Here is a 15,217-nt window from a genome sequence, read left to right as displayed (position 1 = left end):
GCATTTTTACCAAGCCTTTGAAGAAGGAAGTGTTTGAAATGTTAGGGGCTGAACTAGGTGTTATTAGTTTGGGAGATTGAATTAAGGGGGAATGGTTTATTCTATGATAATTCAATTTCTGGTATATTTTGTTGTGTTTATGTTTTCCTGTTAAACTCTATATATAAGGGTTACATCTAATTGCTTAATCATTTTTTTCACTCAATAGTACTCAGTCTTTAACACAAACACTTAGTGTGCATATCAGTTTATATTTCTTCTCTCCTCTTCCAACATCATCCTTGTATTTGCTCTTCTGGGGCTGTGATTGTGTTATCTTGATGGGTCATGGGTTTGTGAGCCTAAAGTTTGCAATTCTAGAACACCACGACAACATTACCAAATATGAAAGCGATAGTCCCGTAAATGTCACATTCGCGATAAAATTGACTGTTGGAGAAGACATACATTGTGTCCTCGTATCCCAAAAGGTTGTAGGGTATACCACCATGCGATCTGTTCCGATACGGAGAGCCACATCTTGGTACTTCTCATGTCTAGAGTAGTTCTCGAATGTCATGTCTTTGGCTATGAAACCAGAAGTGCTAACACCTGCACCACAAGATCAACATTTTACTACTATTATTTAATCATGAATAAATGTCAAATGAATAATTTGATTCATAGGAGAAAATATTAATTTTACAAAAAATCATGAAATAATACTGTTACTCAAAACTAGTAATATAGGAAAAAGATTAGAGACTTTAACACATGCAGTAAAAGTGTAATACTGAAACTCAAGAAAAAAAATTAAACTAAACTATACCATCTAAGAACATATAGATTTTGAAACATATAGAAAAAAGTCATTTTACATTAAGGAAAGGGAAATTTCCAGGTTTAAAAGTTCAAACTTATTAGAACTGTAATTGAAAAATTATAAGATTAAGTAAGTAAGGATTAAACTTAAGAATCATAGTTATAAGATGAGGAAGAAGACAAAGAGAAGAGATTTATCGAAGGATGCCGATTGAAATGTGGTGAGGTTCACCAAATAGTTTTTCCTTCCTGCAATGACGGTTTTACCCTTACTGTCTTTTATGGACATCACATTTGTTTTCTTTTTCCCCACCACCCACCTCTAAATTATGCTCTTTGTATGAATTGAAATTTGTATAAAAAATATTAGAGCTTCTATCTTACTATCACCATCATCCTCTGTTCCTATAGTTATATATTACTATCACCATCATCCTCCGCTCATAGATTATGTTTTCTTTAAATAATAGTTACATCAGTATCAGGTATACTACCTTCCTCCCTGACATTGGAGTGGTGTGAACTATTTTTTCACCTTCTTAATGGCATTAGTGATGGTTTTAATGGTTCTGCTACTGTCTTTGGAAACCACAATATCAACTTGTATAGCTGACAAAGGCAAGTTCAGCAATCTCCTATCACGTCGATTGAACCATCTGGAAAAATTATCAGCTGGCATCATCAACGGTCTCCTGTTCCGAATGGGAACATCAACAAAGTCTTCGTCATTGGCCATGGCCGAGAATATGACGAGGCAATTCCTAATGAATTTGGACATACCCTTTACTGGACTAGCGGCATCGACGAAGTCCTCCAAGCAAGTGTCATGATCGGTGCGCGCAATGCTGAGCCATGTGAGCACGTCTTCTTTAGCGGAGCCAACGGCACCCAGGGAGAGGGTGTTAAGGAAGCGCACAAGTGCATCGACAAAGTCGTCGAGGAGCATGAAGCAATCATCATACGTGGTGCGAATGCGGGGATCCATGGTGGTTTAGGAAATTGCAGCAGAATATAGAGCGCCTTGGAGAGGTGCTGCAGGGTTACATTGAAGGAGATGTAAACCAAGTCCTTGTCTGATGACACTTGAGATCCTGAAAATTCCAGCAATAAATTGATGTACTCACTCTGAAATGTTGTTTTGCTGCACATGTGTGAAATGGCTTGTGTAGGTTTTATAGCAAGACCAGATGGAAGCACGACGACAATCATTAACGTCACTACAAGAAGTGACAACATCTTTCCATATCTTGGAGGTATGATAGATAAAAGAAAAAGAAGAAAGGAACAGAATGACTAAGAAGTTTGAGAGAGAAGTGTTACAACGTCTGAAGATTTGAAGGTGATATGGTTGGTGTGAAATGAGAGAATTTAAGCACGAAGGTGTGTTGAAGTTTCCGTGGTTGCATGTTGTGCATGGCAGTAAATTTTCACCTCTTATCTTAAAAAACATTAGAAAGTAAGTTTCCGTGGACACATATCCACACTCAACACACACACACACGCATACGCACACACCCATGCGCACACACATCAACCCCCCCCCCCCCACACACACACATCCATGCACGCACAGACGTATGCACACACATGATTGGTTAGGATTATGCATGCATCAATGATAAAGTCAAACTGCCATCATAGGAGGGGAAAAACTATTTGCACAACCTCACCATATTTTAGATACACATGCACACTCACACTCACACACATACACGTGCGTGCGCACACACGCATATCCACACTCAACACACACGCACACATACACACACACCCATGCACAACCACATCTACCTGTTTTCTAATGTTTCTTAAGATAAGAGGTGAAAATTTGCTGCCATGCACAACATGCAACCATAGAAACTACAACACACCTTCGTGCTTAAATTCTCTCATTTCACACCAACCACAACACCTTCAAACCTTCAGACGCTGTAACACTTGTCTCTCAAACTTCTTAGTCATTCTGTTCCTTTCTTCCTTTTCTTTTATTTATCATACCTCCAAGATATGGAAAGATGTTGTCACTTCTTGTAGTGACGTTAATGATTGTCGTTGTGCTTCCACCTAGTCTTGCTATAAAATCTACACAAGCCATTTCACGCATGTGCAGCAAAACAACATTTCAGAGTGAGTGGGTCAATTTATTATTGGAATTTCCAGGATCTCAGGTGTCATCAGACAAGGACTTGGTTTACATCTCCTTCAATGTAACCCTACAACACCTCTCCAAGGCGCTCTATACTTCTGTTGTAATTTCCAACACCACCTTGGATCCTCGCGTTCGTGTCACGTACGAGGATTGCCTCCAGCTCCTCAACGACTTTGTCGACTCACTTGCACGCTACCTTAGCAATCTCTCCTTAGGTGTTGTTGGCTCTGCCAAAGAAGACGTGCTCACGTGGCTCAACGCTGCACGCACCGATCTGGACACTTGCTTAGAGGGCTTCGCTGATGACGCTGGTCCAGTAAAGGACATGATGAATAACAACCTAAAGGACTTGTCCAAACTTATCAGCAATTGCCTTGCCATCTTCTCGATAGTCGCCCACAGTGGAGACTTTGTTAGTGTTCCTATTCAAAACAGGAGACGGTTGATGATGGCAACCAATCATTTTCCCAGCTGGTTCAATCGACATGACAGATGATGGCTAAACTTTCCTTTATCAGCTATACACGCTGATGTTATGGTTTCCAAAGACGGTAGGGGAATCGTTAAGACCATCACCGATGCCATTAAGAATGTGTCTAATCATAATTCACATCGCTTCATTATATATGTCAAGAGAGGAAGTTAGTATACCTTACACCAATAAAACTGTTTTTTTTATATGAATGGAGGATTGTTGGTGATGGTAATATAGAAATGCTAACATTTCTTTATGGAAATTTATTCAGGTACGAAGAGCATGATTTAGAGCTGGAGAAGATAAAAACAAATGTGATGTTTATAGGGGACAGTAAAGGTCAAACCATCATCACATGAAGAAAAAATTATTTGGACCACCGCACCACATATCGTACGACATCCTTCGGTAAATCCCTTCTCTTGTCCTCTCCCTCATGCATATAACTATGATTTCTTATGTTTAATACTTATTCATTGTATCTTATAATTTTTCAATTACACTCTTAGTAAGTTTGAGCTTTCAAACTTGGAAGTTTTCCTTTCCTTTTAATATAAAATGATTTTTTTTTCTATATGTATAAAAAGTCTCTATGCTCTCATATGGTAAAATTTAGTTTAGTTGTTTTTTTCTTCTTGAGTTTCAGATTACTATATGGTCAAAGTCTATGTTCGATGAATCAAATTATTTGGTTTGAGGACATTTGACATTTAATAATTATCAAATAATAATAGTAAAATGTTGATCCTTTGATGCAGGTGTTGAGGCTTCTGGTTTCATAGCCAAGGATGTGACATTCGAGAACTACGCCAGATCTGAGAAGTTCCAAGTTGTGGCTCTCTGAATTGGAGCGGATCGTGCGGTGGTGTACCGCTGCAATCTTCACTAACAGAAAAAAGGTCTTTTACGTTCGATGCTTTTTGCTTTTCTCATCTAGTTCAGGTCAAACGAGTTAGAGAAAGTTGTGATTCTAATTACTAGAATCAATATCAGAGATATTATGTCAATATAATATTATTCCAATATCCTTTATATTTTGTTCGTGTGTGTGCAACCATCATTACCAATTATTTCCTGTATTATTTATTGTATTCAACGATGACTTTATTACCAAGAGTATGATTGTATTGTATTGTGTTTATATAAGCATAACATCCGCAATACAAATGTACAGAATTGCACGACAATATTTCTCCATTTTATCTTTCTAGACGTAGTAACGGTAGTCGTAAATTTACGTCTGACTAAAAACCGATCGTAAATTTACATCTGACCCAAGAGAACAGACGTGAAGTTACATGCGGTGGAGTGTAACCAAACGTAAAATTTGTCAAAAAATCATGGGATACCAGGGCACATTGTATGTCTTGGCCTACAGTCAATTCTACCGCGAACACGACATCTACAACACTATCGATTTCATATTCGACAATGTTGTTGCGGTGTTTCAGAACTGTAATCTTTGGACTTGCAAGCCCATGGCCCATTAAGAGAACACAATCACAACCTAGAATAGCAAATACAATGATGAAAGAACCGATATTTCCATCCACAACTGTCGGATCCTTGCCACACCCGATCTAGAAGCATCCAAGGGTAGCTATCCTACGTATCTTGGTCGTCCATGGTCACCTTATGCCAGAATCGTGTATATGGTATCTTATATGGAGGATCATGTGCACCCATATGGATGGCTGGATTGGAACAAATCAGCGCTTGGTTTAGGCACATTATATTACGACGAATACAAGAATTCTGGACCAGGTGCAGCCCTGGGGCAACGAGTTAAATGGCATGGGCATCGAGTCATGAATTTTACGGAAGCTTCTAAATTTACAATAGGAAGATTTATACTGGGCTCATCATGTCTGTCTTCCATGGGAATTCCATTCTATGTTGGCTTATCAAAATAGTTTTGTAGATCTTTTAGCTTATGTTTTACTTCCACATTTGTATTGTTTACGAGAAATGAAAAGCATGGATGTGACTTGTATGTTTCTATAAAAGATAATGATAATGATAGAATGACATTGTAAAAATGACTTTTTTTTACCTATGTCATGTGAAATGGCATTAAAATTTTTAGTTTTCAATTATTTTTAACCTATGTGATGTGGCAATTGGAATTAGTGGTGGAGTCCAGAAGTGGTGAGGCACATGTGGTGACTAGCAGAGAAGACTAGGTTTCACGAATTAGCTACAACCTCGACGACACTTATTAGAGCCTCCACTACCCTCCGGTACTGACACCGTCAATAGAGACTTCTTCGGATAAATGTCATTTTCGATGCATTTTTTCTTCGTATTCCTTTGTTGTGCACATCTTCTATGTTGGTTGTTGTTGTTGATTCTTCCTACCCAAATTACCCAAGAGTTGTTAATTAGTGCTTCGTAACAATTGAGTATGAAATTTTGGAATTTCTATTTTATGGTTTCATGCCATTTTTGAAATTTCTAGTTTTAATGCGAGTGAAATTTGGTTTAGTGTGGGTGAAATTTGCTTTGATGAATCATTTGTTGTGTCACTTTACCACTCTTCAAACTTAGGTTTTGCTTATTGGTTGAGTCTTGAGGGAAAAGCGCATCTTGAATAGATTTGTTAGATACCATGTTGAGGTTGACACAAACATGGTTATTGATGTCCTCGAACTCAAAATCATTTGGAATGTTTGTTCGCACGAACCCTGTCCATTTCTTTAATCATTTTAAATTAACATGAAAAGAGATTATTTGGTGCATTTTCTTAACACTTGTGCATTTTGTGGTTAATATCATGAAAGATCCATTCAAACAAACACAACTACACTGGACAAGACAATTTGAAATCATTGAAGGCATTGCAAGAGGATTGCTCTGCCTGCACCGAGATTGAAGACTTCGAACAATTCATCGAGATTTAAAAGTGAGTAACATTTTGTTAGGAATCCAAGTGTGAGTCTAAGTCCCACATTGACCAGAATTGAGAAAGTAGAGCACCATATAAGGATCAAGGCCCATAAACCCATTGCCTTAAGGTTTTGGGTTAAGAGTGGTGTCAGTATCTTATGTGGTTAGGCTCAAGTCTTATTAGTGTTGTATCTCCCCAGTGAAACCCCCTCTGTAAAACCAAACAAGTGGTATCAGAGCCGATGGTTAAAAACTGGCTCAGACGAGTGCAGGTCCCTGTATCGAAAGTCTTCCTGGCAAGGCTTCCAGGTAAGCGTGTCCTGTTAAGATGAACGACGGTACGAGAAGGGGTACTCGTGGTTGGAAATGCTTCCGCTGGAGGGGGAGTGTACCAATGTGGTTGAAGGGACTCACCCTTGAGGGGGAAATTGTTAGGAATCCAAGTGTGATTCTAAGTCCCACATTGGCTAGAAATGAGAAAGTGGAGCACTATATAAGAATAAAGACCCATAAACCCATTGCCTTAAGGTTTTGGGTTGAGAGTGTTGTCAGTATCTTATGTGGTTAGGCTCAGGTCTCATTGGTGTTATCTCCCCAGTGAAACCCCCTCCTTATAAACCTGACAAGTGGTATCAGAGCCGATGGTTGAAACCGGCTCAGACGAGTGCAATATGGTCCTTGTATCGAAAGTCTTCCTGACAAGGGTTTTAGGTAAGCGTGTCCCGTTAAGAAGAACGGCGGTACAGAAAAGGAGTACTCGTGGTTGGGGATGCTTCCGCTGGAGGGGAAGTGTACCAATGTGGTTGAAGGGACTCACCCTTGAGGGGGAGATTGTTAGGAATCCAAGTGTGAGTCTAAGTCCCACATTGACTAGAATTGAGAGTCTAAGTCCCACATTGACTAGAATTGAGAAAGTAGAGCACCATATAAGGATCAAGGCCCATAAACCCATTGCCTTAAGGTTTTGGGTTGAGAGTGGTGTCAATGCCTTATGTGGTTAGGCTCAGGTCTCATTGATGTGTTGTATCTCCCCAGTGAAACCCCCTCTTTAAAACTTAACACATTTTGCTGGATGAAAACATGAACCTAGAGGAGGTGGAGTACGCTCCACGTATGGCTTTTTATTTTTTGTGTTTGGGCATTGCTTCTATGAAAACATGAACCTAACTTATTACTTGGAACACTTGGCTTTTGTAGTTTTTACCACAAGATAGGGTCTGTAAGATTTCCAAGTTACATGTTCAACTTTTGGAAGATTGAAAAGGCTGTTGGTGTCACATATGTGCCAAACATTTTGCCATTTGTTATTCTTTATTTCTGATATGCTAAGCTCATCTTTTATTTTTCTTGTTAATTAGGTGCTTTTTTGATACTGGCAACAAAGGCATTGAAGGAAGTTGCAAAGATATGAAGTGATCTTAAAGAACCTATTATGTATGGTGGTCTCTTAATGATTATTTTGTGGTATTTCTAGACCTTGCCAATGGAAACATAAATGTGATTATTACCAATAGAGACACACATATATTTTATTGGTAAATGATTTCATACTATTTAATATTCTCTCTTTGTGAAAATTGAAGGAGATAAAGAAATAAAAATTGATATATAGAGTGATAAAATATAAATATTAGTGATAAAAAATCAAAGTTTATTTACTGGTATAATGATTACCTGCACCTCTCTCCATTGCTTTTTTCGGCTATATGAGCTCCTTCCTTCATGTTAAAGTCGATGCTGGAGAGAAGAAGAAAGAGAACAAAAGTAGATGACTCCTCCACTGCAACCATATTATCTTCATTGCTCCCTTATCGCTAACCATCCACTCAGGATGGATCTTCCTTATGGTTTAAGGACCATGCTCCCAAATGTTTCATACATATATTATAAATTATAATATATAATAATATTTTTTATTTTTTTAAATGTATAATACATAATAAAATATAATAATATATTTTTATTATTCAAATATATAATGTTTTTATTATCTTAATATACATTGTTCATTAATATATAATAATTTATTTTTATTGTTTTAAGATATGAGTATTTAAAAGATTATTTTTTTTAAGAGATAAAACTGAAATAGTTATTAAATTCAACTTGTTATTATTTAACTTTGTTATTATTGTAAATATAATATTCAACATTTTATGATTGATGTTTTTAAATATTTAAATTTAAAAAATTCATGGGTCGCATTTGAATTATGTTAATATTCGATAAGAGTAAAAAATATATTTTATTTAAATTGATATTATTTTTTTTTAATAATTTATCAAAATCAAAATGAAATGAAAGATAATTTCATCCATACAATATAATATTTACTAAAAATTTTAATTTTAATTTAATTATTGATAAATTCAAATAATTTAAAAGAACAAGAACAATCTATTTATTAAATATATGTATTTTTTATACTTATAATTATATTAAAATTCATATTCATTCTTGTTGTAATAGTAACAATAATAAAATATATAAATTTTAAATATATTTATTTAACTCCTCCAAAATTTGTAGTTAAAATCTGCATCCGATCATCATGCAGATCAATCCTCAACGCTTTGAAATAAAGGATGAAAAACACTTAAGATTTTTAATATAATTTTAACGAATGATAAAATGGAAATATTATAATTTATAGGAGTGTGTAGAAAGAGAAGGGAGATGCAGGAAGAAGCAGCCTTTAGAACCTCTATTTAGAACGGAGCTGATCCAGCTCGTTAGAAAATCAGTCCAATACTAATGGGCCTTAACCAAGTACGACTAACCTGTGTATGGGATTTCCTTCCTGCATCAATTGCTTTCTTCCTGCACCCAAAACTTTTTCATAATGCCCATTTAAGCCTTAAAGAAAAGTCAACAACCTAAAACTCTATATTGCATATCTTCTTATTTGCTATTTGGAAATGTGTCACTGCACCCCAAAGACTAGAGATGGCAACGGGCAGGGTGGGGAGATGTTTTACTATCTCATATCTATTCTCGTAAAAAAAATTTATCCCCATTTTTATATTTAAACCCAACGGGTATCAAACTTTTATGTCATTCTTATTCCCGTAGGTAATAGGTATAATCTAGTACTCATACCCGTTTTCTTACTACTTTAATATTAATTTTAATTAATTTTTATAAGATAATAAAAAATTACGGTAAAAGAAACATAATATTATCAAATATTTAGGATGATAATTATTTCTTCAATATCAAATACTTTGAAATAAATTATAATTGTTAAAATTTTAGATTAGAATACCAAAGAAAAATTATAATTATAATTGTTAAAATTTTAGATTAGAATACCAAAAGAAAATTATAATTGTTCAATAAATTATACTTTGAAATAATTGTTTATCAATGTTCTTGCTCAAGTGCTCTCTATACTGTGGATTTTACAAAACATGGCTTGCATAAGAGGATGGCTAAAGATAGTGAACGTAGCTATAAAGTTGAGGCCACAAATGTGATATAAGAAATTTTAGTATTTTATTTTTTTATATTTAAACATTTTTTTATTATTGTAATTATCGAATGTACTTTCGTATAATTATTTTGCTATGTCAATCAATAAACAAAAAAGTATGTTAATTTTATTATAGTGTCATAATTTATTTACATATTTTAAATTATCATTAAACATAAATTTTAATGAATATGAAATATTATAATTTTGTATAGATTTTAAATTCCATTGCTGAATAATTGTATATCACATAATGTGTATAATACATTTTATAATACATAATGAAAGAATTGTTTATTCATAACAATTTTCTTTGTACAAAAAATTAGAAACAGAAAGGCAATCAGTGGTAAAGGTAATTCCATATAATACATTTATCAATTAAAATATTTTTACTAATTTATCAAATTTATCGCATCATTACTTTTATGAACTTTTATATCAAATTTTCTCATTTGTTATCATCTTTTCCTGGATCTAAATAATCTTACATTCATCTCTTTTTTCTCTTAAATCTATTCATATTTACTCCATCAAATTCTTCTTCAAATTCGTTCTCATTAGTTGTCAATATAATATTATCGTATGTCAGGTTTTAACAGAGGGGGTTTCACTGGGGAGTGTTAGAATTATGGTGCTTGATTTAGTCCCACATCGCTTAGAATAGTGAGATGTGGTTCTCTATTTTACTATATAAGAGACTCTGTGTAAAGCTTTAAGATACACCAAAATACAAATACTTCCTAGTGTAGTCGTGGACGTAGGCATACACATTGTAGCCAAACCACGTTAAATCCTCTGTGTCTATTTTTCTCTCCTTTATTCTTTCCTTTATTGCCTTGTTCTTAACAATTGGTATCAAGAGCCATTTTTCTTAGTATGCTCTGTGGTTGCAGCATTGTCTGATCTTTCACATCAGAAAAGATTTGGTTTCTATTTTTTCTTCTTGGGGATCTCAGTTTAGAGAAGTAGTGGGAGCTTTGGTCAAAAGCCGCAGCAGGAGCTTTGGTCAAAAGCCGGCCGCAGCAGGAGCTTTCGTCAAAGCAGCAAGAGCAATGGCATTGGAAGAAGGGAAGGTGAGGATTGAGAAGTTTGATGGCAATGACTTCGGGTTCTGGAAGATGCAGATAGAGGACTACCTGTATCAGAAGAAGTTGTATCTACCCTTAACAGGGCAGAAGCCAACTGACATGGAGCAGGCGGAATGGGATTTGTTAGATCGGCAGACACTCGGTGTGATCCGATTGACATTAGCCAAAAATGTTGCGTTCAACATCATGAACGAGAACACAACCGTAGATTTGATGAAGGCATTGTCAAATATGTATGAGAAACCATCTGCAGCCAATAAAGTGTATTTGATTCGCAGACTAGTCAACCTAAAAATGGGTGAAGGTAACTCGATTACTAATCATATTAGTGAATTCAATACAATTATTGCGCAATTGACATCAGTGCAGATAACATTTGATGATGAGGTGAAAGCATTAATTTTATTATCATCTCTTCCGGAAAGTTGGAGTGCAACTGTTACTGCAGTTAGTAATTCTGCAAGTAATAGTAAGTTGAAGCTTGATAACATCCGTGACCTGATCTTAAGCGAAGATGTTCGCAGGAAAAGTTCAGGGGAATCTTCCAGTTCTAGTTCCGGTTCAGCATTGAGTACTGAAACTAGAGGAAGAAGTAGCCAGAAAGGTCGTAATCAAGGCCGAGGCAGATCAAAGTCTAGAGAGAAATCAAAACCAAAATACCGGAATGATATCACTTGTTGGAATTGTCAGAAAAGGGGTCACTTTACAAATCAATGTAGGGCTCCAAGGAAGAACAACAACAAGAGGCAAGATAGTGATCAATCAACAAATGCAGCAACTGATGAAATTGAAGATGCACTATTATGTAGTCTAGATAGTTCTATTGATTCATGGATTATGGACTCAGGTGCGTCATTTCATACTACACCTTTTTTAGAACTATTATCTAACTATGTTCCAGGAAAGTTTGGGAAGGTCTACCTTGCAGATGAAAAATCTCTTGATATTATAGGAAGAGGTGATATCAATATCAGAACCTCTAATGGAAGTGTGTGGACTTTGAAGAATGTCAGACATATTCCAGCCTTAAAGAGAAACTTAATATCTATAGGGCAGTTGGATGATGAGGGGCATTACACCACCTTTGGAGATGGACACTGGAAAGTAATGAAAGGTAATCTTGTTGTTGCTCGTGGAAAGAAGCGAGGATCTCTTTACATGATTGCAGATGAGGATATGATATCAGTTGCAGAAGTTGGCAACAGTTCCTCTTTGTGGCATCAGAGACTTGGGCATATGAGTGAGAAAGGAATGAAGCTCATGGTCTCAAAAGGTAAAATACCTAACTTGAAGCATGTTGACGTTGGACCTTGCGAACATTGTATCTTTGGAAAGCAGAAAAAGGTTAGCTTCTCCAAAACAAGTAAGTCGTCTAAAGTTGAAAGACTAGCACTAGTGCATACAGATGTTTGGGGGCCAGCTCCAGTGAAATCTCTTGGAGGTTCACAGTATTACGTAACCTTCATTGATGACTCTACAAGAAAGGTATGGGTTTATTTTCTTAAAAATAAATCTGATGTGTTTTCTGTGTTTAAAAGGTGGAAACAGGAGGTTGAGACTCAAACAGGTTTAAAGATTAAATGTTTGAAGTCTGATAATGGTGGAGAATATGACAGTAATCAATTCAAGGAGTTTTGTTCAAAGAATGGGATCAGAATGATCAAGACGGTTCCAGGAACACCAGAACAAAACAGTGTGGCAGAAAGAATGAATAGAACCTTGAATGAGAGAGCAAGATGTATGAGAATCCAGTCAGGATTACCCAAGGTATTTTGGGCAGATGCAATAAGCACAGCAGCCTATCTCATAAACAGAGGACCATCAGTTCCTTTAGGCTATCAGTTACCTGAAGAAGTATGGTCTGGAAATGAGGTAAACCTTTCACATCTGAAAGTTTTTGGTTGTGCTTCATATATTTTGTTGAACTCTAATAGTAGAGATAAATTGGACCCTAAGGCAAAGCGATGCTATTTCATTGGCTATGGATCTGACATGTATGGCTACAGGTTTTGGGATGACCAAAACAAGAAAATTATCAGAAGTAGAAATGTTACTTTTAATGAAAATATGTTCTATAAGGACAGGACTGCAGAATTTGCAAATGCAAATAAAAGGCCAGAGCAGGTATCATTAGAAGAAGTTTCAGAAAGTGATGTAGCCAACAGAAGGCAGAATACAAAAGTAGAGCCTGAGTCAGAGCCCGAGTCAGAGTTTGGGTCAGAACCTGAACAGATAGTAGAGTCAGTAACTCCTGAATTACCGACTAGAAGGTCTAGCAGAACCATTGTAGCACCACAAAGGTACTCCCCTTCATTGCATTACTTGTTGTTGACTGATGCTGGTGAGCCAGAGCATTTTGCTGAGGCTATGCAGGGAGGTGAATCTATTAAGTGAGAGCTAGCAATGAAAGATGAGATAAAGTCTCTTCAGAAGAATAAGACATGGTCTTTAACCAAGCTTCCAGAAGGAAAGAAGGTTTTGCAAAACAGGTGGGTCTATCGGTTAAAAGAAGAACCAGATGGCAGCAAACGATATAAGGCCAGACTCGTAGTGAAAGGGTTCCAACAGAGACAAGGAATTGACTTCACAGAAATTTTCTCTCCTGTTGTCAAGATGACTACCATCAGAGTTATCTTGAGTATAGTAGCTGCAGAAAATCTTCATTTGGAGCAGTTAGATGTGAAAACTGCATTCCTACATGGAGATCTTGAGGAAGAAATCTTTATGGCACAACCAAAAGGTTTTGAAGTACAAGGCAAAGAGAATCTTGTATGCAAGCTTCATAAAAGTTTGTATGGGTTGAAACAAGCACCGCGACAATGGTATAAGAAGTTTAATGAGTTTATGAGAAACTCAGGATTTCACAGATGTGAAGAAGATCATTGTTGTTATGTGAAGAAATATGTTGATAGTTATATCATTCTTGCCTTGTATGTTGATGACATGTTGATTGCTGGTGCTAATATGACAGAAATTGACAGGTTGAAGAAACAATTGTCAGAAAATTTTGAAATGAAGGATCTTGGTCCAGCCAAGCAAATTCTTGGTATGAGAATTTCTAGGGATAGATCTAAAGGTATTCTAAATTTATCTCAGGAAAAATATATTGAAAAATTGCTTAGCAGATTCAATGTTGGAAATGCTAAAACCAGGAATACACCTTTGGGAACTCACTTAAAGTTCTCAAAAAGGCAATCTTCTCAGACAGAGGAAGAAGAAAATCACATGTCTAAAGTGCCATATGCATCTGCAGTAGGGAACTTGATGTATGCTATGGTTTGCACCAGACCTGATATAGCACATGCAGTGGGAGTTGTGAGCAGGTTTCTATCCAATCCCGGAAAGGAGCATTGGGAAGGCGTGAAGTGGATATTGAGATATTTGAAGGGCACTTCAAAAATGCATTTGTCCTTTAAAAGAAGTAATCTCACTTTACAGGGGTTTTCTGATGCAGATTTGGGAGGTGATTTGGATGGTAGAAAGAGCACAACAGGTTATATTTTTACGTTGGGTGGCACAGCTATCAATTGGAAGTCCAAACTTCAAGGAAGAGTCTCCCTTTCAACCACTGAAGCTGAATATATAGCTATCTCAGAAACAGCAAAAGAGATGATATGGTTGAAGAATCTTCTAAAAGAATTAGGAAAAGGGCAAGATGAACCTTCATTGTTCAGTGACAGTCAAAGTGCCATTTGTCTTGCTAAAAATCCAATTCTTCACTCCAGATGCAAACACATTGAATTGAAGTATCATTTTATCAGAAACTTGATAAATGATGGAGATTTGATTTTGTTGAAGATTCCAGGTGTAGAGAATCCAGCTGATATGTTGACCAAGACTGTCACAACAACTAAGTTGAGGCTTTGCATTGCCTCAACTGGCCTTCGAGAAAATTGATGATGAAGGCACTACACTAGGTGGTAATGTAAATCAAACCCCAAGTGGGAGAATTGTTAGAATTATGGTGCTTGATTTAGTCCCACATCGCTTAGAATAGTGAGATGTGGTTCTCTATTTTACTATATAAGAGACTCTGTGTAAAGCTTTAAGATACACCAAAATACAAATACTTCCTAGTGTAGTCGTGGACGTAGGCATACACATTGTAGCCGAACCATGTTAAATTCTCTGTGTCTATTTTTCTCTCCTTTATTCTTTCCTTTATTGCCTTGTTCCTAACAGGGAGAACAACACCAATGAGATCTGAGCCTAACCACATAAGACACTGACACCACTCTCAACCCAAAACCTTAAGGCAATGGGTTTATGGGTCTTTATTCTTATATAGTGCTCTACTTTCTCATTTCTGGTCAATGTGGGACTTAGACTCACACTTGGATTCC

The 15,217-nt window shown here is 36.3% G+C and overlaps 2 pseudogenes across 1 annotated transcript; one reads left to right on the top strand and one right to left on the bottom strand.

Moving 5' to 3' along the window:
* Positions 1-1,058: 1,058 nt before the first annotated feature.
* LOC114163656 (putative pectinesterase/pectinesterase inhibitor 34 pseudogene) lies at positions 1,059-2,139 on the bottom strand (annotated as a pseudogene).
* A 462-nt stretch (positions 2,140-2,601) lies between these two features.
* On the top strand, positions 2,602-5,338 carry LOC114163655 (putative pectinesterase/pectinesterase inhibitor 61; annotated as a pseudogene). Its single transcript, XR_014984617.1, has 4 exons — positions 2,602-3,595; positions 3,697-3,833; positions 4,184-4,305; positions 4,763-5,338. The product of XR_014984617.1 is annotated as a putative pectinesterase/pectinesterase inhibitor 61 (transcript).
* Positions 5,339-15,217: the final 9,879 nt, after the last annotated feature.

Source organism: Vigna unguiculata, chromosome 9, assembly GCF_037176805.1.
Source record: "Vigna unguiculata cultivar grain cowpea cultivar isolate G323 ecotype 2 chromosome 9, ASM3717680v1, whole genome shotgun sequence".
Taxonomy (NCBI): Eukaryota; Viridiplantae; Streptophyta; class Magnoliopsida; order Fabales; family Fabaceae; genus Vigna; species Vigna unguiculata.
This window is presented reverse-complemented; position numbering and strand designations above follow the sequence as displayed.